The sequence below is a fragment of the Ornithodoros turicata genome, chromosome 3 (genome assembly GCF_037126465.1).
Source record: "Ornithodoros turicata isolate Travis chromosome 3, ASM3712646v1, whole genome shotgun sequence".
NCBI classification, from domain to species: Eukaryota; Metazoa; Arthropoda; class Arachnida; order Ixodida; family Argasidae; genus Ornithodoros; species Ornithodoros turicata.
Window position 1 is genome coordinate 6,320,816 of NC_088203.1, and position 25,566 is coordinate 6,346,381.

Here is a 25,566-nt window from a genome sequence, read left to right on the forward strand (position 1 = left end):
CGCTGTCGTCTGCCGCCAAGTCTGGGGCTGCTTTGTTTTTTTCCGGCACGTCGCCCGTATTCACATGTGACACTTTCTAGTGACTCGGATACTATCGCTACGCTTGCATCCTTGCGTCGTTTGGAAACCGACGCAGCGTTCCCGACCCCAGGAAAACTTCCTTCGAAAACCTCGATGTTTGATTTCGCACGCCAAGGATACAGCTACAGCCAGACACCAGACGAAGCGAAAGTTGGAAGCAGCTACATCACTAGCGGGTATCCAGATGAAGCAAGGAGTGTTCATGCTGTCCGTGTATGCTCCTCGCATTTCACCGATAATGTGTACCTGGATGAGAACATCATGGAAGTGCAACTTGGATTGACACAAAAAAGGAACGAATTGAAACTTGACGCCGTTCCGACAGTGTTCCACGAACAAAGCGAGCCAGCAACTTCGACAGTAAGTCACAATGTCTATGTAGTTTCCCAATCGGGTCTGTCACTCTTGCGCGTGAGTAACTTAGCAGCAAAAGACGAAATCGGTACAACGTAAGGTATCCCCTAACCTATGATTAATAACTAGATAAATAAAATACAATAAACAAGTTCAAGTGATGTCATTCATATGAACGTGATTGACTTTTCTCGTTGTCGGACGCGTTATCATGAAACTTTCACTGTTACTGAACCTGTGACTTTTGTGGAATGTGGTAGACATGATTGGTTTTCATGTGTATTACAGCTGCAGGCAGTTCGACAGGGTCAAGCGCAAGTGGTACGTATATTACTTAAATACATATAATGTGTTTACAATTGTTGGACACAGAACAATTCGCAAACTATGAACCCCGATCACTAAAAGGAAGAACTGACGCTGTTTGTGTGCTGGTGTTAGAAACAGGCACTATACAAACAGTACCTCTGTCCGTAACATAAGCGCCATAACCCACTTCCCAGTTACCTTTTATCTCTCTGTTTGTAAACTCTTTGTGTGCTGTAGGGCGGCGGTTTTTGCGGTTGTCGTAGCCAACTTGAGGTGCACTTTTGACGTTCTGTGTTATATAGAAGGACAGGTGCTGCTGATCAAGTCCCATCCATCCATGAAACGGCATCAAACAATGTACGTGTGTGCACGGCAATTTTGCTGAGAGACCTGGTTTTTACACTAATGCCTTTACGACGCCTCTGACAAATTAGGATCTTCCAGAACAGTGCTTTCTTCATCCAAGTTCAAGAAGTAAAGAGAATGACTTCATGGCTTCTACTGACATCTCACAGCTACATGCCAAGACAAAATAACTTGACAGCAGGAAATGAAAAGAAAAAAAAAAGGTCCGTTTCAGGTCCACCCAAATCTTTGTGCAGAGGCTGACAACAAAAACGCTATTGTGAGATGATGAATGATGCTGATGCAGCGTTGAGATTAAGCCCTTGTTTCCTTTTTTGCAATGCTATACATTACTGCTGGTTAAATGTAAAATGATGCACCTACCTCCAGACATTAAAGGGGCGACCAGAGATGTAGTGTCAATTCAACAGAAAACCTGCATGTTCTACGAGGCACTGTCACATAAGCATTGGCCAAATTTGCTGTCCTGTGAGCTTTGATAGGATATGCCGTAGATAGTAAGAGGCCTCTTACTGTAAAAGGGAGGTGCATTAATCGAGTAGTGGGGTCTGAGGCATGAGGGCCATTGCAGGATGTACTAACCCTTCTAAAATTTTACACTTGGTTATGCCCAGAGATCGATCCAGATCCCCCCCAACACCCCGAGTTTTTTTCCTGTGTACCACTGTTATAATGAAACCATCCAATTTACTGTCCAATCGTCCCATTTTCATTGCAATTGAAGTACTTACAAAACTGTTTATTTTATTTTTTATTTTTGTGAGTCCCCGCTTCAGATCCCGAGGGACATTGCCAGTGTGGTGCACGCTGATGACTGTCTGTGCATAGCAAATAATAAATATCTGTGCGTGAAGAGTTGGATGTGGACTTGTGCAATAGCTCTTGAATGGACAACACTCAGTCAACACAGAGATTTATTCACATTTGCGTAACTTATTGCCTGTCATTATAATAATTATTATAATACATAGACAAGAGGTAATGCTCTGCCAAGGATCTCTGAAGTTACAGTCTTGAAAGCTGTTTTCAAGACAGTGGTGCTAAAAAATTGGATCAATGGCAGGTATCAAAATTTGTTTTGCTGTATCAAGGCAGAACAATCTCCCGTGGGAATGACAAATTTTGGACATTCCCAGACAGATGTATCACTTACTACGATAATGAGGTGTAACTGTACCATTAGTGAGTTATGAAACGTTACCTGAAATTATTTGACGTGTTATATCCCTCACATGCTATAATACTGCCAACGATAAGAAGCATTACACTATCATTAGAAGTATAACTGTCGCTTATGGCCAGGTAGTTTATTGCTCCTGCCTATTCCTTTGCACTTCTCGGGATTACTGTGGTAACACAGATTCTGTTGTTTCGCACTTCTCAATTGGAAACTACGCAAGTCTATTATGGTGTAGGTGTGAACAGGAAATGAGGCACACTAAAGATGATAGTCCTGATAGGACCAGGATGGAAAAACGTTGGCGAATCACGCGGACGACACACCCAGGTATCTGTCGTCTGTTTTTCGGTCCAAGGAATCTCCAAACTCAGCTTGTAAACACGCAATAAGCAGTGAACCTGACGTAGCTGTAAAAAGAAAGGACACTTTCCTAAACACGTAGCATAGTTAATTTCCTGACAATCATTCTAATTCTAACCCGGCCCTTGAGTTGCACAGTTGGTTAGAGCCTTCGTAACTTTCATGGGGCATTCGTCGTGTGTACAAACAACGACGACAACTACGAAAATAAGGATTGCTCGACGTGCCTATCTATCGTGGGCACAGTAGGCGAAGACTGTGATCGCCGCTGCAATACTGCGGTAGATACACCACTAGAAGTTCTGGCCGATGACAGGGAGCTGGGAACAAAGTGTGATGCGTGCGTGTGGTGCGTGCCGTCGTTGCACAACTCTACCACTTCATCAGCACTGCAGCATATAGGTACTCATCCAGTTCCTGAGGAACACAGACGCCGCACAAACACTTGGATTGTTTCCTGCGTCGTAGTGTGAATGTCACAGGATTAAGTATTGAGCACTCCGATCATGAACGTACCTAAAGCAGTGGTCCTGAGGCTCATTCTGCTGCGCTAACGCAGCTGCGGCACGTACATCACCAGCGACTTGCAGAATAAGCGTATCCGTCGAATATGGGCCGTCATCAAACATGTATATTCGTCACGGGAGCTATTACTAAAGGCATTTGAACAGCACGATTCGCCACTTCCGCGTTCCGAGTCCGCCATCTCCGTATGTGCCTTCGCCTTCGTCTCCCTGACCTTGCTCATGCAAGCTGCAAGCCGCGGGGACTCCTCTGGCTCGCCGCGTTCTTATTGGTCAGATTCCATGTGACGTTGCTAAAGATTCTCAGCAGGGAGTTCCGCTTGACGCCCGCTTCCGTCGTCTGCTGTAGCGCCGCTTACACACGAATTATGCAAAAAGTATTCCGTCGATCGGAACGGGACTTTCGGAGACATGGTCAGTGAAGGACGGGGAATCTCATTTTACTGTGGTTTCGGAATCGATCTGTGGTCGATGCGACTGTCCCTTTAAGTCGTTTACTCGCTTTAATTAACGCGTGAGCTGTGTTTCTAACCCATAAGCGTCAGAGCCACTTCCTTAGGCTTAAGGAAATGCAACACTCCCCTATTTTTATTGTCAACGGGACGTCTGAACAGCCAGGTATAGACATCGCCGCCGCCTTCATCAATGCGTTCACTCGAAAGACCAGCAGTCACAAAAAAAAAAAAAAAAAATCCCGCACGGTGGCGCGGCGGGCCCTAAAATGGCGGCGCACTGAATCTGGCGGAAATTCAGGTCTATAGAAAATTTCACACACCTTCAATGCTGTTAGTACTTGTGCCACTTCACTGCCACTACTGTTTTGGGCGACAGGGGATTCCTCAGATTTGCAAGGAGGTGTCTCTGTAGAACAGTTTAGTACATCAACCCCATATTTGCTTCCTCTTCAAAGTCGTCTTCCACGTGTGTGGCGCCAGCAGAAAAGTCTGTACTCGTGTTTGGTTCTGTGGTGAAAAATTAAACATTTCATACCACAGCTTCCATCTTCCTCCATTTCCTGTAATAACACAACTCTGCAGGAAGTGTCAAATCGTTGAAATATCAAAACCATAATTCACCTAGCATTGATGGTTGTTCTATAAACCCATGTTCTGCAGAAGATATGGAATGTCAGCATGAGACTCAACTTGCACTACATATCGTAGAAAACAAATGCAGAGTGTTATATACGAACCCTTTATCTCATGGGTCATGGCACAGCCAGCAGCGGCACTGTCCACCTCATTTTCTGCTGCTGTTGCCCAGGGTCTTCTGCCTAGAGTCACTAAATAAGCTTCGCTTCACAGTATCTACACTGAGTCCCAAGAGCGAGCATGCGCCATCTTGTTTCTGCGGCTTTGTAGCCAGACGTACTCGCACGATGCCATGTACCGTGCGCGGGTAAATTGTTCCTTCCTATTGAAAGCAGCTCATCAAGGTTTTCGGTTGGACGGAAACATCTCCTTGAGTCTGAGGAGCCGTGAAGGGGGCGGGGCGCTAGACAGGACTGACACGGGACAAGAACGGTGACTCAAAAGTGAATGAAAACACTTTATTCAACATAGAGGAACTCTGTGCGCACTTAAAGTCGTGCGCAGACTGTCACCCCACTTTCACGACGTGCCTTTGTTGCTGCAACAACCAGTTGGGATTCCTCTTGCTGGAAGCTTCCCAAATTGCCACCACACCTTTGTGCGTCAGCCAACCTTCCGTTCTAGTCCCCAATGACCTGCTTGCCCTACTTGCCCTGTGAGACCTGGCTAGCCTCCCTCCTATTCTCGTTATCGCTTCTTCCACTTGCTCTACGTTGAGTAGAGTGTTCATTTGCTGGTTTTGAGTCGTCGTTGTCGGTTCTTGTCCCATGTCCGTCCCGTCTAGTGCCCCTTCGTTGCTCCTCAGACTCAAGCAAATGTTTCCGTTCAATCGTATACACCAGCTTGCTTGCCTCCTCTACCTATGTTCAAGGTTGAGAGCCTTGAGCTCACCTTGGCATCCATGGATTATCGCACAAGAATCATTGCACGCTTCTCTATCCTAGAGTCACTAAATAAGTTACGCTTCAGAGTATCGACACTAAGTTCCAAGAGCGAGCATGCACCATCTTGTTTCCGCGCCACGCTACCCACGCGCACTTTTGCGCACGATGCCATCTATCGTGCGCGGGTGAAATGTTCCTTTCGTTTGCAAGCAGCAGTTGACGGCCTCGAGCTCACCTTGACATCCTCGGGACGCTTCTGGTTGACAATACATGTATTATCGCACAACAAGCATACACGCTTCGCTATCCCACAGGGAGCATTATGTTAGCCGTCTTTAATCCTCAAATGGGGATGCTACCGGGGTGGTGCGGAAACAAGATGGCGCTCCTGCTCTCCCTTGGGCCTCAGTGTGGATACTCTGAAGCGAAGTTTATTTAGTGTCTCTACTCTATCCCACAGCGGGCATGATATTAGCCGTCTTTGATCCTCAACTGGGGATGGTACCGGTGTGGTGCGGTAACAAGATGGCGCTCCTGCTCTCCCTTGGACCTCAGTGTCGGTACTCAGAAGCGAAGCCTGACTCTACTTTCACCAAGAATGCCATCCATTTCTTGGAACCACTTCCAGCATGATGGTGACAGGCCTCTCCGACCTTGTTTAGTTGTTTCCTTGATAGCAAATAAAATTCATAAAATTCGGCCATGTGCCAATCTGCAGCATATCTTCACAGCAGAATGAAAGGCTATGTAGACGACCCCCGTTACATGCTTGTAGGAAAATACGAGAATACTGTGCAGAATAAAATGAGTTCTGTTCAAGAAATTAGGAAAAACAAGCCGCGACGACAAAGAGCTTATCCAATGCAAAACGTGCCACATTAGAAGTGCGCTGTCGCGTAGGTAAACGCGCGGAATGAAGAGATTGGTTTTAACAACTAATTTTAATGACGTGTATGGGTTTGCACTCAGTAAAAAACTTGCAACTGTGGTGCGTGTTCGCCTCGTCCTTTTCATTGTTATCCCACTCATATATCATCCCACACGCCTTGAGGTATGGTATCGCAATTGTTGCTATGAAACACCTCATCTCATCTTCATCCATGTAGTAGTTGTTATTGAAACAGTGCTTTCCGAACTCATTCAAAATGCCCGTGCACTCATTGCGTATTATTAGACACGAAGATGCAATTGTGCTTAAATGCTTACCTCGTTATACTTCTGCTTCATATTCTTCCGGTGGCTCCGTATTTGCGTCCACGTGAAGTCACCAAAGCCGATGTCCACCATCTTTTGCTGGACCATTTCGAAAGTTGGTTTATTTCGCTGCCGCTTCGAGTCTAACAGCGACGCGACGTTCAGCTCCATAATTACGCACAACATAAATTTGGCGCTGTCGTCGTTCCACACACATCGCTGTTGACCCGAAGAGCCGCTACAGGAGTAACGTCGGTAGTCATGCTGTTCTCGGATGGGAGTACTAGTACACGCCTCGTGCATATAGTAAAGGTGGCGCTTCCCGCGGCCACGTAGCGTGGGAAAGCGAACGTTTTGTGTGAGTCGTCTGATATCGAAACCAGTTAAAAGTCCATGTGACGGGTTTCATGAAAATCGAAAATCGCTTTCAACCGCGAACGACTACTTTCGATCCTCAGCGGTCAATAAGGCATAAGACTATATGCAGAAGCAGGCATGTCAGCGTAATTCTTTTAGCTTTTGCTGGTGTGCACCGCACTCGCTTGTGTTTTCTTTTATCCTTTTTACAGGAACCTTGCAACGGCTGCACCTCCGCAAAGGGATGTAGAAGTATCGTTAGATGAGTCAGACAAGGCTCAAGCTAGTTGGAAGTTCGTGTCTGAATTGAAAACACACGTGGCATCACTCAGCACAACACGAACTATATACGGTATCAATATGGCAACCAATTAGGGTCATTGGCATAAAAGAAGACAGATAGAATCCACGGAGTAACTTATTTCGTGACACGTACGTTTCCCTGCCAAACGCCCATGTTCTTCTCCTCTGCCCTTCGTGTGGATTTGACGGGAAACTGTGTAGAGCCTTGTCCCGGTGGAGCATTCTCTGGTCCCGAAAAAAATGGTCCCTGGTTGTGTGGACGGAAATAATGATCCCGCGGGGAATTACACATCACCACAGTGCCATTGCAGATATTGAAACATTTGTGAAATAGTAGAGAATGAGCACAGAGAGTGATGATGATGATGATGATTGGTGTTTTAATGGCGCATCGACAACACGGGTCATAGTGCGCCAACACTGTGATTAAAACGTGATTAGTTAAAAATAGGTACGATGTTTAAAAAGAGAGAAAAAGCAAGCCTAAAACTACGAAAGATTTAAAATTCCAATGTCCTTTAAAAAATTGAAAAATCTACTAAAAGGGATGATAGCCTCACCACCGAGCAATAGCGCTGGGCGAAGAGGCAGGAAATATGTACAAAACTCTGTGAAGTGATACTGACGATGAGTTTCGTGGTGTGGGCAGGTGATAGGAATGTGCATGACAGAGAGGAGTTCAATACAGTGCACACACTGCTGCACAGTGCACACACTGTGGTGTCTCTTCTCCACAGAGTAAAAATTTGTGCGTGAGGAAGATGTGGCCTATCCGCAACCTCGTTCGCAGAACACACGAGACTATTTTCCTGCCGGTGTGATCGTACCTGTGTTCTTTAATTATCTACGGGGCTTAATAATCTGCACCATGGATCATCAGTTAGCCTGCGTTTTGACTCTGTATCACATAGATTGCTGTATACTCCTTATGGTTCAAGTGGCCATTTTGCTTAAATCCAGACATCCGTAAAGCCAAGAATGTCACATTTGAAGTCCATGTACTCCAGATCATGTCATGCCAGTACTTCACCCCAACCTTCAGTGATGGTCACTTTCACTGACCACCCTGTACAATAACATCACTCTCGGAATCATATATATGACCTCAACCTAAATGAAAAATGAATACCTAGCATTGCCTCCAGACGCACGGTGTCCAGACCCTCCTTTACTGGCACATCGCGATGGGCATTGCTTGCCTGCCCATAAAGGGACTTCTCTTTCAACTCTTCTTGTGAGAAGACAGCACGAAGCAACGCTCGTGCATATTTAGTTGCTGAACCATTGCACATCTTTGCCATCCTGTCTAAAGTTGTCTGTTCCACTAGAACCCCTCCTCCAATGTCCACCTAAAAATGGAATTGAGCACGACCATAAGTCTGGTAGTACAATGAATTATAACACAACACAAAGTTCAAATTTTCCAGTTCTGACTGATAAACACCAACGCTGTGGCACGAACAACTGTTACAGAAATGCCACGATATAAAGTATCTATATTCTTATATATTCTGTTATGTTCTTGCAATCTCCCGAAGAAAGAAGTCCAGCAGGGTAAAGAAATTACCCTTAAAGAATTAAAGAAATACGTGGAACACTCGATTGTAATTGGTGAGGCAAGCGCTACGTAAAAATGACGTAAACCTAGAGCGCCTGGCGGAGCTAAAATGCGAAAGAGTGCAGTGAATATTTCACCTGTATGCAAGCACCTTTTATTTTTGAGCGTTAGTAATTGCAAGGAGTTTTCACTGCCTAAGTTGCAATAATACAACACAAAGAAATGCGCACGTTGTGTACCTGTTTATGGCCCCTATAGTGTGTATTGTCATAGATATTGGGAGACCGTTCCTCTTTTTACGTTTACTGTGACTTGTATATCCGTAGGAGAACTTGCAGGCAAATGTTATCATTTGTGTTCGTTTTTTTAGTGTACAACTTCTGAATTAAATAGAATAATGTACATTATTCTATTACCCTCTGAGGCTCTGACACATGCTTGATTTGATTGATGTCTGTCATAAATCTACAAAACCTACATATGTATTTCAAAATTTTTGCTGCTGGTAGCTTTATGAGATTGATGTATAAGTTAATTATACTTGCAGCTGGTTCACATTTTGGATCTAACCGTAACTATTATCCAGTAGTACAAATAAATATGCCGGAAAGATGGCGAGAAAGTAACATTTGTCGGTAAACTTCTTTCCTGTCAGAATAAGCGGGTATGTTGCAGCTGTGTTTCAGCAACAAAATTAAGAAGAGAAAATACATGAATAAAAAGGACATGCAAAAGGTGTCCTGGAATAAGATTATTCACATAAGCTGGAGGCAGTGACTTTGTAGGTGGTACACATTTTGGATCTGACCGTAACTATTATCCAATAGTACAAATAAATATGCTGGAAAGATGGGGAGAAAGTAATATTTCTCTCTAACACTGATGACTACAGAGATTTCTGTAAAGGATTTTCGTTGAGTAAGTAGCTACTTTTTAAATCGAAGTGTAATGAGTTTTCTCATCAGAAAGTGAAAATAATTTCTATTGCGTCCACCACACATGTATTTCTAATGATGTCAGTCAGAAGACTCTCTATTGAGTCTCAAGTGACAGTAATGTTGAATAATTATTCAACAGTGCTGTCACTTGAAACTCAATAGGGAGTCTTCTGACTGACATCATTAGAAATACATGTGTGGTGGACGCAGTAGAAACTCTTTTGACTTTCTATTGAGAAAATCATTACACTTCGTTTTTCTATAGAGTTTTTAATTAAAAGAAACACAACTGACACCCTATACGTACTCATTTGGCATTTTTGTAAGGGTTTGCACCGTTCGAGTGTCGGAATCCCGCTCACACTGCATTACGTGTCTCATACCCCGATTATAGTGGACTAGAAGTAGGCAGTGGCCCGTTCGGCAGGTCGCAGCGGTTCTCAAAATGCACAAAGCTACACTCTAAATTTGGTAACCATAATATAAAGGGAAAAAATCGATCAAGAAATTCCCTCTATTTAGAGAACCTCATCGTTTCTGATAGTTCCCTTTAAATGAAAGATACGCTGACACCCGTTAAACTCTCACTGTTGCGTTTATATTACGGGTACTGTATCCGTAATGTACTACGTATACCCATAACTCCTAGATTATAGGTACGCTGTCACCCCTTAAACTATCGTCGTTACGTCTATATTAAGGGGACTGTGCCCGTAATTCTCTACGCATACCCTTAACCCCAAGATTAGAGGTGTGTTCATAAGGTTCTCCGGACTTTAAGACAGTGACAGTGGCACACGCGAATCAGATATTCTGTGTTTCGTGTTAGCAATTCGCATTGTCTGACAACCCGGAGGAACCTTGCATTTCATCGTGTCCGAGTGTTCGTTTAGTTGTGCGGAGGGCAGTACAAACCACTGACGCAATTGCGTCAGTGGTTTGTACTGCCCTCCGCACAACTAAAGGAACACTCGGACACGATGAAATGCAAGGTTCCTCCGGGTTGTCAGACAATGCGAATTGCTAACACGAAACACAGAATATCTGATTCGCGTGTGCCACTGTCACTGTCTTAAAGTCCGGAGAACCTTATGAACACACCTCTAATCTTGGGGTTAAGGGTATGCGTAGAGAATTTAAGGCAAACTTTAAGGCAAACTTGTGTTCCTTCGTGGTCCGGTCTTCCCTGTTAAGTCCACAGAGAGCAGTAGCATTGTACCTGGTGTGCAGTATCACATTGGTGCCTGTAGGTACTACTGGAAATAATGACAAAGATAGGTTTCAAATATATATATTGAGCATAAGGAGTCAGTACATGTGTAAGCTTCGCGTGCTTGTGTACACATAGAAATAATAATAAAAACAGACAAACTTGAGTGTTTGGAAAACTTTCGTCCAAAACAGTACCAATGGGAAGATTGCAGTGGACGATATTATACGCTGAGAACAGCATACCTTATAAATGTGTACTTGTTACTGATCACTTGATGCCAGATGTAGCTTTCAAGGTTACTGCCCATAAATACACAGGTACCACCCAGACAGGTATGTACTGCCTAACAAAGTTCAAAATTATCACAATTAACAATTAAACTTCGGCTGTGACACTTGCTGTCTGTAAGAGACAGAGGCTTGTGACCAGTTGTTTCTCGCTGACTCGCGTCGCCCACTACAGCTTTCCCATTAACGCCTCCTGCGCCATATCTCTTTGATACAAGTATTCAATAATTAAATACGGCTCAAGCTTTGGCCTCTTTTTTGTGCAACACCCTGTAGAAGGCAATTGAAACTGGAAATTCTTATCTCTACAAGATGCGCTTCTTCTCCAGACGCGTGATCAGTTCTTTAAGCTTGGCATTCATGCATCCTTTAGGGGGGCTGTCTTTGGCTAATGCCCTCTGCAAAAGTAGCAACAGTTGTCCATAAGCCATGGGGTAAGACCAGTCCTTTACGTAATAGACAACAAGGCACAACACTAGGGCGTTCTCTAGCGTGCACGAAGAGTTCAGTCGAATAACTTCGCCTTCACGTCCGCAGTACAAGGACTTGTCCGACACGTCGAAGTAGATTGTTGGGCCTGGGGGACTCGGAGACTGTGCTCTTGAAGACTACAGTATGGCAAATGTAAAAAGAAAAAGCATGAAATGTTTCTATGGCCTGGTGTTTCTAAAGAGACATAGCTCCTCGCTCAAAAACGAAACAGAAAAGATAAGGAATAACCATACCGAATAGCAGTGCCTAGTATCAATAATCATATTGAATAATAAGGTTACAATCACAATTGGCCTTCATCGCTATTAATAATTGCTGTAATGCGGATAGTTGGTTGGCAGGTTCAATTAAGTACAACACAACGTGGTGAATTACGGTCACTTAATTATTTGCAAACAAACACTCAATAACTCTCGTAACCGCTACCAAAAGAATGTAGTGACGTTGCTCCTCCCAGACACAGGAAGTTCCATAATTCCTACTTACCTGTACAACAAGCTTGTGACCAGCGTGTCTAGACCGCAAATACTCCTCGACGGCGATATAACATGGTACTTCGCCGGTAATCTCCATAAAGCCATTCTTGATGGAACGAAGGGTAAGCTCAAGATTTTCGATGCTTGCTGCAAATCTTAATTCAGCTTCGATTGTTAGCTGTAATGATACAGGGGCGTCAGTAAGAACATAACAAAAATGGTACACTCACGCAATGAAACTGGTTTAAAGGCAGCTTTTAGGATATAATGACGCCCCGAAGTTCTAAAATTCTAGATAAACGGTACGACGAGGACCCTAATTGTGCAGTTCATTATTTTTCCGCCCGAATTTACATGAATTTTTTGCATGAAGTTATTGACTCAGTTTTTACCCCTCGGATTTGAGAAAAAATTCAGCTGCATCCCCGAAAGCTTCAGGGGATAGACATAATGATGGGAGATAACACATGACTTACCGTGTCCTCACGTAGCAAGTATGGCGGAAGGTTGTCTTCTGGTTTTTCTTTTCTCGTACTGAGTGTTATAGCCAGAATTTCTCGCATCCTGGTCATGCTTAGATTATCGTTCACCTGAATCACCTGCAAAGGGTCACACAACATTGAAAGATGCAGGGATCTGGAGACCGAAGCTTAATCGTACGTTGCATGTGCACAGGGAGTAGAGAAAGAAGGAGAAAATGAGAGAAAACGTGCAAGGAAGTGTGCGGAAAATTACTGAAGTAAAAAAAAAAAAAAAAACGTTAACAAGAACAGGCTTCACCTCGAGCTCTGCGACAGCATCATTTAGTGACACGGGATTGCTTGGTGGGACGGGGTCAGCTTGAGGCTGCGCTGGCGTGCCGACCTTCCGCTTCTGTCTGTATCGTCTTTGTTTCCTCAACGAACTCAGTCGACGGATAAAAAGTGACTAAAAGGGACATTGGAATTAACCCAATGAATACTGTGAAAGCTCTGGTTTTCAGCAGCCGGTATTCAGATACCAGCCTCGAGAAATAGACTCACCCAAGCAAAACGACATCGTTTATAGGACCGCCCATCGGCTGTTTCCCACATCATATACGGATACGCATTTGCCAGTGCTGCTCCAAGCGAGTTATATTTCCAACGAATTCGTGCCTTGCTTCCTTCTGTTATCAAGTTATACTTGCTGCAAGAAGAACATCAAATATGCATGACACATACCAGACAGTACAAAATGTTCGTGGTGGTGGTGGCGAACTGGGTTGGTGCAGAATGGTATGCCCAGGATTCAGAAATGCAAGAAAGTCGAAGAAGAAATAAGGTATGAAATGAACAAATTCGAAACTGTGCACTCCCTGCTTGTTCACGGTTGAATGTACACGCGTTAATGGGCAAGGGCAGTTCGTTATACTCTTGGATTATGTCCTCAACCCAAGACCGCCTGCTACCACCAGTGTTAATAACTTTCAAATAATTTGTATTTACTTTAGGTGCTGAATAAGCTCATGTCGCAACTGGAGGCACTGGTGTGCGTGTTGCTCTTTGGACATATCTCTGCCTTCGAGCAGTGGGCTCAGGTACGTAGAAAAGGCCGGGAGGGCGTCTGGTGTCCACACTGTTCCCTATAAAGCACAAGAGATTAACCAAGTGCAAAAGAAAACACTCTTTATTATTTCCACTCCTGCTGCGTAACTACACAGACAACGCCTAAGGAATGCCCTTTCTTCAATTCGTTACTACATCCATGCTACTATCTTCCTGTGGGATATAGTGAAAGCACTTTGCGATACAATACAATCGTCCGCACATGTTATAGCTAAGCAGTGGCCACGGGTACAGAAAGTGACACTCCTTCAGCACAGATTTTTCCTCTCGCTCTTGCAACAAAAACGCGTTCAACTTGTGCACAAAGCCTGCGTTTGCCAAAACAGAACAAACAAAAAACGTGGTACCCTGCCACAGGACAATATTCCTGATTTTGACAAACTCTGCATTTTCTGTTGGATCCCCCATCACCATTATGTCTTGTTCCTTAATGTTGACATTGTTAACAAAGATTGAGGAAACTGAGAGTGCAATGCTCCCCACCTGCTCTTGTGGAACACCACAGTTTACAAATTCAGGGAGCAAGGGGAATGGAGTCATTGTCCTACTTGAACTGCGGGTGCTACTGCCTTCACGTGGCTTTCCATCTGAGTCCCACAGGTCGAACGACATCTTCATTTGGTACATCTCAGCAACACTCTGGGGGACATTTTTGAAATTCCATAGCTTTTTTGACTTCGCTAGGGCATTCTTGCTCTCGAACCTCATGGTCCAGTGATGCCGAGCTGGACCAAACATCTTTATTTGTCGAACGATGTGTACCAGCATATGGTGCTTTGGTAGAAATTTCTGAGCGCCGTAGCACTGAACATACAATCTACTGTGTTGTGCTATTAGCTCTTCAAGGTCAGCCAGTCCATCAACTGTTATCAGTGGTGACAGAACCGCCTGGGTGATGCGACATAACAACAGCAAGCATGCAGCGTGTGGCTCGTCTGAAGATGCTATATAACTGTCGAGCATTAGTGGCAGGTGCAACAGTAGCATGTATGTTGCTGATGCTGAGGATATAGGGCAGCAATCCGAATCAAGCGCACGCGGCCTCATCGTTGTTTCAACGGAATGATGATAATTGAAGCTAGTTATAGCGAGATCCAAAGCTTGTTTGGTGACCACCTTGCCATCAAAAATAAGGTACTTTGCAAAGAGCGAAATTTCACGCGGTACGATACCCTCGAGCAATATATGCATCGGGTCGTACAAGATGTCATCTACTAAGGAAAAATGTTGGATCTCAGAGAGAACAGAGCCAGCATTTACCCCGAACTCAGCGGAAAGCCTCTTCCGTTCTGCATTACTCTTTGCAGCGGTTAGCGCCTGAACCTGCTTGTTAATTTCGCTATTGGTTCGAGGGGTGCAACGGTCATCATAATGATGCTTGTGGAAATCGGCTGTCTCAGTTTTACAAGTTCTGCAGGAAAGTCGAACGTTGCGGCTGAATCCTTCTTTGAATCCGCCCATGTTATGTGCCGCGAGCGAATCTCCAATATAAGCTAGCAAGCTGCCATGAACCACTTCAGTGCCTGTTGGGGTTACCACTGTCACTCCGTCGTGCAGATTATTTACGGCAGTGATGAAATCATGAAGGAGCAAGGACTTGGCCTTGGCTGTCTTGAGATGTTTTGCATGGCCTACAGCTAACAAAAATATGTTGCTCACCTTAGACCTCTCATGAGGTGGAATGTTCGCGAATGTCACGTAAAACATGCTCAGCTTTCCCCTTAGACCCCTTTTCGCCCCAATAGGGTTACTCAGCTCAATGTCGTCGCTGTAAAGTACAATACTAAGCACGTTTTCGCTGCACTTTGCCAGAATGGGGTGGTTACTAGCTCTCAAGCCATCCCCAAAATCTCTCAGAACACCATTATTCTCTGGTCCTTGCGGCAACTTGACATAGTTTAAGTACTTCGGGTGTCCCATTAGGTGCTCGATAAGTGACATCAGAGGTATATAGTAGCCAACAGTGCTCTCAGACAGCTGAACTGGCTTTGACTTTAAGTACAGCCCACATTCTTCATAATATTTCTTTCTTTGATGATCTGTAGACAATAGTGAGAAGCTCAGGTTCGTGTTGTGCTCGCTGAACATATCCTCAATGCTGGAAACAACAGTGTCGATTGCAATTTTCGAGCATCTATGTTGCCCCTCAAGCATGCGGCACAGACTCGCTAACTTTGAAACAGTTGTACGTACTTCTCGGCTACACTCCCCAGACACCTCCGGAGGGGCGGCCCTTCCTGATTCAGCCTCATCACTATGCTCGTCATCAAGGGGATCAATGTCCTCCCAGTGATCAGCCTGAAACATTTCAGTGGGTTTGCAAAACTGCAAGTGGGTGCGGTATCTATGAAAAGTCGTAAATGTGGCGCTACACGACATGCATGCAGGTAAGCAGTCGGAGGACTCATGAAAATGCCTCTGGAATCGTGCAAGCGATGTCGTGGACATTTTACAGTGCTTGCAGTAGTGGTCCCGTACCATTGCGTCGACTTCATTGTTCAAGGGCATGGTGGGTGACGTGCCTTCCTGAACTTGACTTGTGGCTGCAAAAGAATGACAGGAACAGGAAATATTAGCCGTAACAGGACTTCATATAGGACTGTGTACTCTCTACTGTACTCGGCTTTGATGGCTTAGAAACTGATTCAGTTTCTAGTTTAATTTTGTTCTCTTTTGTTCTTTTTGGCCATGTCAGCCAAAAACCTGGTTGGGAACAACCGAGAAATATCCAACTGCAAGCGTACTTTTATAACGTTCCATTTTCATCACACATACAGGGTGTTTTTCCATGGGGACAGATCGCTTCAGAAAGAGAGTCAGAAAAGCAAAACGGATGCACATTTCGTGGATCTTGAGTTATAAACAAGTGCTACAAAGCAAATAGCACCTGTTTATTACTCAACTAGTGCACAGATAGATTCCTGTTTTCTTTTATCGCTCCCTTTATGGCGTAATATTTCTCCACTGAAACATTAAAACACGAGCTCTACTTTCCTGCTGCATGAATAAGAAACAGGTGGTATATGAAAAGTAGCAGTTGTTTCTTATTCAAGTAGCTGAAAAGTAGCGCTTCGTATTCTCCTATCGCTGTTATAAAATATATCATGAGTGACTCAATCAGAGAGAGAGAGAGAGACTCAATATCAGAGACTCAAGCGGAAGCGTGTGGCAGTTGGCACCTTGTGCACCTGTACCTGCGTAGCCAAACACCTAATATGATTTGTGCATTGGCAGTCCATTGCAACAAGCATACTTGCGCTAAAAAGAAAGAAAAAATAAACAGAAAATCCTCAAAGGGAAAGTATTATAATTTCACACGTACAAGCCACGTTGCAGACGACCCACAATGACCCGTTTTTAGGAAAATTTCCGCCACATCCGTGGTTAGGCCGAAGGCAATCGGTGATAGAAACGTCACGAAACCCAAATTGATTTCGATGCCGTGAAACGAGGATTAACAGTTTGCCCACATCGCCTATAACCCGAAGTCATGTGTAACAAACTCGTCCCACGCCCCACGCTCACTTCGCGCAGGGTACAAAAAATAAAAAATAAAAAATTTGGGCAATTTTAATTCAAATAAAATTAATTTCTTTATTTGAATTCTGAAATTTTCCTAGCCAACCCCTTTGTATTACAAAAACAGACGACCGCCGCGTAATCACCCGAGTGCAGCAAAAAGGGGATCCCAAGTAATTTTAACAAAATTGCGAAAATTGCTGTTTAGCCGCTCGAAAATTTCAGCGCGAAACGCCCACCGAAGAATGAGTGATGAATGGGAGTGATAATGTCACACGTTCTTTTCCACACGCGGTTGTTACATGCCAATAACTCCAGTTGCTACCAGTCTGAAAATCGAGGAGACAAACAGAGGCATGACTTGATCTGCCCCTTTCGTCGCTCAATCTTGGGGCGATTCTTTGCACTAAAGGGTGAATGCCGCTGAAGAGCAATTTCCGCAATTTATTTTAGTTGCTCCGGCTGCCCTTCGGAGTGCATTTTTTGCTATAGACTTGGGCGAATCCGCGACGGCCGTTCTGTTTTTCCTCTAGAAAATTTTCAGAGTTCAATTCAATAAATTAAGTTTACTTGAGTTGAAATTAGCCAAAATTGCTCTCCGATGTTGGCAAATGTTGTTGCCGGACGAAAGCCGTTTACCCCATGTTTCCCTGTTCCGCCGTTCTCCTGTAAACCGGGCACACCAACATGAAACATCTTGGATATTAAAAAAATAAATTATATTAAACACTACGTGGTAGAAAAATATGGCATCTACGGATCACTCCCGTGGCAAGTTTGCCACCACTCGACATATACGCAAAGCCAGGTCGCATTTGTTCGGCACCTAACACTAAGTGCAGTCACAACCACAACGATCCAGTTGAAACCATCCAGTTGAACGATTTGCGGCGAACGGGTGACCCATTAGGACCAACTGGCCACTCCAGTTGGTTCCAATGTGGTACCCATTCGCCGCGAATGGTCCAACTCGATGACGAAATCACACTTGGTTTCGCCGACTAGACCCAGTGATTATTTTTTTACTGTGTGCCCCCCTCCCAACCCCTATCAATCGGCAAAAGATGAGCCGTACAGAATGCGCTCGGATATATGAAGGCCACAAAACTACACAGGAAGCTTTGACAACACAAGCACCCACCATAAGCCCACACTCTTAGTGAAAGCGCCACTAACCACCCACTAACAGGCAGGCAGTTGTGCGACAAGCCGCAGCTTTGCAGGCTGACAGCACCCGCCCGCTCAACAAGACTGGCCACCGGAACCAACTTCCTGGGTAAATCGTTGGATATTCCCCGTCCCCTGGAGAGCCCCGCACATCATCCAACATCGTAAACATTTTCACGTTGCCCCGTCAAGGTGGCCACAGGCCACGGCTGCACCTGACATCGCTCTGTTGTGAGCGCCAACACGCAAACCCACGAGAAGCAATGTGCCCACCGTGCGAAACGCACGGACAGCTAAAATTTCCGTACTTTTTTCCACTACACCGGAGAAGACCACCGCCGTATTCACGGACGAGATGGCGCGTCTTCTAAGTCCGAGAAGTACTATAGCGACCTTCCTTTAGTAATGGTTTAACGGTTTTAAGTAACGGCTCCTTTAGTAACGGCAAGTAACGGTATCTTATCGCTCACCAATTTCGGAGAGTGCAGCGTGCTTTCCCGGCGCATGATCACAATAACAGCAGAGTACCCGTTTGGGCTTTCCGCTATCGTCAACCTCGGTAACGTAGTTTGGACAAAAGCAGTCGTTCTCCTTGCAATTCCCACGCCGAACGCCCAGGAGATCATGATTTTCCAACGGCATGGCTTCCTGAAACAATTTGACAATTTGCGTCAAGTATTCCAGATGGGCACAGCGCTGTACACGGGCACTTACCTCTTCTGGCTGTCATGAAGGAAAACGAACACGGTCGCCGTCGAACTAACCACTTGTTAGCACGTGATTACTGGTCAAGTATTCGCAAACAACTTCACTCCAACCGGCTCGCCGTTCGGACGCGGGGTCCAGAGGGCCACCGACAGGGACAAAACGAGGGAGAGGGGGACGCACGTGAGACCAGTGGGGCGCTAACCGGCGATGGCGTGATGCCGAGGGGCGAGAGAAATCTTAGAAGTTACATCGCCGTTACTTCTAAATTACGGGGACAGGAAATCTATCGGTTACTTTGTCCGCGTCACCAATATTTCCGAACTGTAACCCTGCATGTCACATATAGGGCAGCGGATTTGGGTTGTAACTTTTAAAAAATAGAGGCGTATCTTTTGAAGTATACGTTACGGCGTTTTGAAAGTAACGCTAAAAGTTACCAGATTTAGAGTGTAGCGGCGACGCTGCGGTAGCCTTCACTTGAAACATTTCCCTCGGGCCGTGCGCGCGGGTGCGCGTTGCGCTGATGGAGCAGCGCTGGCGCCTCGCATATTCCGCAAAGATATTGTGTCAATTGCAACACGAACAATATTAATCTATTTCATTTTTGTTTTGTCGTTTACAAGCAACGTGATAAAGCTTCAAGCGTAAAGCAGATGTTACAAGTTACCGGCCTATTTACAAACATTTCACTCATTTACAAACACTGTTCAATTCTCACAGACGGCTCAACTTCAAATGCTGTTGCGCTTTTCGACGTGTAACATCCCGTGACATATTCAGCCCCTTCACATAGTAATGCATCCTTGTCACAATATAAAATCCTATCAGCTTTGCATTCAACACCTTGCTGTGCTCAGAGCAACCAATATCACAAACCTCCTTCGTGTTCATGATTTCTATCAAGTCCACGATGCTCTCATGTTGCAGCTCGGAACTGCTGAAGCAGCCTGTGAATATCTCCTCAAGTTCAGTGACGAACTTAAAGAGCTTCACTGAGGGATAAAGGAGACCACCAAAACCACAAGAGCTAGCGAAAGTAGCCGCATTCAAGCCCCTCCCATCTGATGCAGGAAGCAACAGCTCATCCTTGCAAACATGACACCTACATTTCATAAAACACTTTCTTGCCACATACCCTGCCACGTAGTATATCAACCTAGAGTTACTCCTTTGGATGTTGTACTGACGTCCGGCAACAACCGCGCTACTTTGAAGGGCAGTAGCAGCTTCCTCAACTCGCCCACCATTTACAAGCATGTCAATTAGGTGATGATGCTTATAAGGAGCCTCTTTTTGGTCTTTCAAACCCAGAAGGAAACTGATAACACCATCACCAACATTTGACCGAACAACCCTCTTTGCAAGGTTATAATAACCGAGGCAGTTAACTGTCGTCAAGAACTGCTGCAGCGTGTGGTGTGAGTTGCACCCAGATGACTGCCTTACTATACCGAAAAAGTTTTCAATCTTACCTTGAATCAGCCGTGAGGTCATCAGGTAAGAGTATCGTGGCTCAAATTGAAAATAGTTCAGAAGTCCTAAGGAGCTCTTGATTGTGACCCGCAGGCCCTCTGCTGTTGAATCACTTAGAAAGTGCTCTTTCTCCGAATGTTTCTTCCATTCTGCGAGGAAGTCAATGAAGTCCAGCAATTCCTGGTGTTGTGGAGAGTCCAGCCGCAAAGCTTCTGCTGGGTATCGAGACGTCATGATGAAAATGAGTGATTTCATCATAGTATAAAACAAAGAATTTTAAGTTTAAAATTGTTCATACACATTGTGCCACAGCAATGCTAACCTGAAAAAAAAACTTCTGTGTTGCTTCGATGTTTCCACAGCGTTCTTTGAGCTGCACTTTGTAGAGGTCGATACCCCTCAATGACTCTGAGCTAAACTGTTGGAAAGCATAGGGAAAATTTTTTCAAAGTTATTTCGGTCGAGGTGTGTTGCAGTCAGTCTGGGCATCGCCTTCAAAGTTACGTTGTTTGAATCTAGTTTGAGGGCTTCTCTGAGGGGTTCTCTTCTGAGGGGTTGAGGGGACACCTGCAGTAGCGGAAACGAACAACAAATCACACTACACAAAATATTTTCAAGGTGCTATTTCTAAAGCAATTTCATATCTTGTTATGAAATACCAAACTTACGATTCCCTGTGTGAAAGCTTGTCTAAAGTAGCCTGTGGCGTAGATTTTTTATCAGATGAGGCAAATCCGAGGAGAAGTACAGGAACCTTTTGCTGTCTGATGGGTGCACCCTCTTCTAAATTATTTCCTTGGAAGTAGCTCTCACTCCCATAATTCGCCACATTTTTCTGTTCCATGCAGCTGCATCACACGTGACATAATCCACGAACAGACCTGCTTTCTCAGCCAAGACTGTCGCTTCGAGGATAATCTTTGCTAGCAGGTGGCCCTTGACATTGGTTTTGACTGCCAAACACGCCCAGAACCTGCATCCAGTTCCCCAAAAGTGGAACAATATCACTACAAGCCCGTGGCCACACAGCAGGTGCTTCCGGTCCTCTGTAGTATACTGGCCCAAGTTTACGAAGCCATCGATCCTTCCTGCAGTGTCGACAGAAGGGTGCTCAGAAAGTTTCATCTTATCGATAATGTGCCACCATCGATGCCAATCGGTGCCACCATCGGTGCCACCATCGATAACCAACCACCGTGCCGCTTGAAGGGGTCCATAGTTGAAGTCTTCTGCTTCAAGGTCTCCAGAATTTTCTCATTAAATCCAAAATGCCCCATGTAGCTCGACATGTATTTCCTGATTGTACTTCTCCCGGGAAGAACCAGAACGTTCTGCCTTCTGATGTACTCGTACAGCTTTGGGCTACGCATCTTTAGCAGTATGCACTCCAGCATCCTCTCCTTGTCGTATTCCATGCCTCGTGTACTCTTCTTTTTTGCTGCTTCGAAGCATTGTTTTACTGCCAGCTGTTGCTTTGGTGCCAGGCCTTGGAGCTTCTGCTGTACAAGAGTCTCGGAGCAGTTTGCTGTTGACTTCATCATGTCGGACATACTTGTGCTGAGTTTCCAAACTTTTGAAGTTAACTTCCTCAGTTTCCTGTTGGAAGCCCGGGGGATCTCAGGAGCGCTTCTCCTCGCCTTCTTTTCTTTTAGACGAGATTTCCTTGTTTGCAGGGCCTTGCGAAGGTACTTGCAACGTATACAAGTGAGCACTGCAAATCAGGAGAAATATAAATATTGGTCCACGTATATCAAGATATAACTGTCCATATTCGATGCAGGCATCACATTAGAGCTACTGTCTATTACAAGAGGTTCACCATGGGTACCTGGCGTTGTCCTGGTGACTGTCCTGTGCAACTGACGCTGAAGAACGTTTCTGCTTTTGTGCACAGCTGAGCCTGAAGACGTTTTGTCACCTGACATGATGAGAGCATCGAGAAGTCGTCAGCTCCGCCACACAGTGGAATTTCTGCTGCTCGTCGCAGCAGATCAACACGCTCTTGCGCAGTTACCACACGGGTTTTCTCGACTAGCTTGTCAAGCAAAAACACTTCACACTCACAACACTTGTCTTGACTTGAGGGCTTAAAAAAATACGCTTCTCTCGATAACAAGCTATAACGTTGAACAATCCAGTCTGCAGGCCACGTACACACTGCACCGGGAAAGTCCAGGAGTTCGTGCAGCACCCAATATTTTGACGGGACCTAAAGCTTGCGAAGCTTTGAGAGGCTGGCGATGACCGTGTTGTGCGTTAGACTCCGCAGAGGAACAAAAACCCAAGTCCAGCTGCCGCTATAAGAGAGCTGTTTATTGTACGAGTACCAAGTGCGGACTGCCTCTAGACAAAGCCCGCCAGGAAAGATAAACAAGGTTGGGAATATGACACGCGAAAGCCTTGAACTCGCCGTGCGAAGACGCGGTGTGAAGATGAGTCAACGGCTGAGCTCGAATGCCAGATACCTCATATTTCCCCTCCTTTGGAAATCTCTGACTCAGGAAAAGTCTTTGGCGTAATGCAGAGTCCACTTCTGGTATGCGTGTGAGACATATTCTCACCAATGCTAATTCTTTCATGCATTTGTGCATCTGCGAGGTCTGTAGTTTCGGCCAACTGTATGGGTCATCACGTGAACGGTGTGACAGAGGGATGAGATGCGACCGATTGCGGCGAAGATCATCGCTCTCTGTTGCCACAAGATAGGAACTTGTTGTTGACGCTGGGCCTTTCACGCATCCTCTTCTTTGTACATCGATGACCCATACATCTTGACCCTCATCAACATCAGAGAGAGGTCGAACGCCGTAGTGTCTATCGAACTGTTGTTTCTGTCTCTTTTTCAGTAGCTCTTCGCACTTCTTTACGGCCTCGTGGTCTACCTTCTTGGGTAGCAGCATTTCTTCCGCTGTGGGAAGTGAAGTTCGCAATCGTATACCCATCAGTAGTGCGGCTGCGCTGTAGCCATTCTTGAGGGGTGTTGACCGATAGGAAAGAAGCGTTTCGTACGGATCCCCCGTTTTCTTCATATATCCTTTGATATCTTTACGGCTGCATCTGCCATGCCGTTGCTTTGGGGATGTCTCGGGCTCGAAGTGGTGTGTTTGAACTTGAATTCCTCTGCGAATTTTCGAAATTCTGATGACTCTGCACCGGCGAACTGTGGTCCGTTATCGGATATTACTTCGTTCAGTATGCCATGTCGAGCAAAAATGGACTTGCAGTGGTTCACAATCCGGCCGATAGACTCGCTAATCGCACAATTTCAGGGTAGCGCGAGTAGTAGTCGGTGACAATTAACGACCATTGTCCGTTTAGGCAAAACAAATCTATTGCTACCTTTTCCCACGGACGTTGTGGAAATGATGTAGGCATTAGCGGCATTTTCCTGTCGGTGCGGTGTTGCGCGCACATGTTGCAGTCCTTCACCATTTGCTCGATGTCTGCATTTATCCCTGGCCACCACACTAACTCTCTCGCACGAAGTTGACATTTGAGAATTCCAAAGTGACCTGTCGTGTGAGTGACCTGTCGACCTGAGTGTCATGTCGTAGGAGGCCAGAGGCGAAACTACGGCACCCCCTGGGCCCTGCCTCTGAGCCCTGCGCGTATTTTCCCCTGCGCGGCGATTGCAGTGCACCCAGATAGGTGTGCCGTGAAACAGGTGAAATACCTTCCTCTTGTGTGACGTGGGCCAAGGATGGTCTCCAAGCGCTAATCTCAAGGTCAGTGTATCGTCGTGCGCGTGTGCCGCATTCTGGGCAGCGATCTGCGGTCCGCCCGGCATCTGAATCAAACTTTTAAACCCGTGAAAAAACGAAACCACAGCGACATCGAACCATTTTTCTTGCGTCTCTTTTCGACATGTACTGCAACTTCCTCTTTGATATCTGAGAGCTGAAGTCGACAATTAAAAAGTTAAAAAATTAATGACCGCTAATTAATTGTCAAGGGGCGATGAAAAAAGTATTTCTGGGTAGACCACACAACTGCCAAGCACGTACAGTTGGTTCCATTTCTGTAGAGCACTCTGTTTTTCTTTAGCCCCTGGCCCTTTTCCGGTGGGACACCCTGTATACATTTTGTTCATACATTACATTCACACACTATACATTACATTACTATACATTAAGACTATAGACATAAGACTAAGACATTAAGACTATATACAGGGTGTGTGTAGAATAACGTGACCCGCATTTAGGCACATAGCTTGTTGCCTACCTAACTAACGAACTTCCGGTGGCGCATGATGGCGCATTTATGCGTGCGAAATCTGCAGAAAAATTGTGGAAGCCATACTCAGCTTAAAAAATAAACGGGACAACGAAAACGTCGGCTTCCGTGCATCGGAATAGGGCAACATGGTGGACAACAGGGTGTATGTGAAAAGGCAACATGGTGGACGTAGGAGAGTTGTGTTCAAGTACCGCTAGGGGAGTTATCGGTGCATAAATCGAAACAATGTCTCACATGGATGCTCATCGGCAGTACCCCTAGCGGTGCCTACGCACATAACTCTCCTGAGACCGAAATGCACTACCATGCACTGTGATGACCGCCCTATTCTAATGCATGGAAGCCCATGTTTTCGCGCTCTGTTTATTTTTTTACACTGAGTATGGCTTCCAGGATTTTTTTTGTAGCTTTCGCACGCATAAATACGCCGTCGTGCGCCACCGGAAGTTCCTCGGCTAAGTAGACAACGAGTTACATGTAAAAATGCGGGTCATGTTTTTCTGAACACATCCTGTACATTATATACATTCATTTTGCACTTCACGACTGGAGCCTCCTTACACGGATCTTCAGCTCCTTGATACAACAAGAACAACTTTATTTTGAGAATGACCCTGATACTGTGTACGACATAGTACCCTTTTATATACTTTTTGTATGGGATAGAATTCCCGAAGGTTCCCAGGCGGCGGAAGCGTTTGGTGATAGCTTCTGGGATGAGAACATGCTCAGAAAAATACTGTCCACCCGAACTCCAAAAACGGAAACGCGACCCGTCCTCCTCGATCATGGACAAAAATTCTCAAACACCCAAAGAAACAGTCAGACAAACCGCAAGAGCGTCCTAACCGAACACTCTCGAACGAAGGGAGCCCTATAGTTCCTTCCGCGTCCAACAGACTGCGCC

General features: G+C 45.3%; 2 long non-coding RNA genes across 2 annotated transcripts; one reads left to right on the top strand and one right to left on the bottom strand.

Moving 5' to 3' along the window:
* Nucleotides 1-222: 222 nt before the first annotated feature.
* LOC135389838 (uncharacterized) lies at nt 223-1,059 on the top strand. The gene is made up of 3 exons (XR_010421599.1): nt 223-441; nt 724-756; nt 1,047-1,059. It is a non-coding gene; the product is annotated as an uncharacterized LOC135389838 (long non-coding RNA).
* A 14,733-nt stretch (nt 1,060-15,792) lies between these two features.
* Nucleotides 15,793-19,394, bottom strand: LOC135389839 (uncharacterized). Its single transcript, XR_010421600.1, has 4 exons — nt 18,954-19,394; nt 18,710-18,887; nt 16,032-16,096; nt 15,793-15,851 (listed from the first exon to the last, which is right to left on the bottom strand). It is a non-coding gene; the product is annotated as an uncharacterized LOC135389839 (long non-coding RNA).
* Between the last annotated feature and the right edge of the window lie 6,172 nt (nt 19,395-25,566).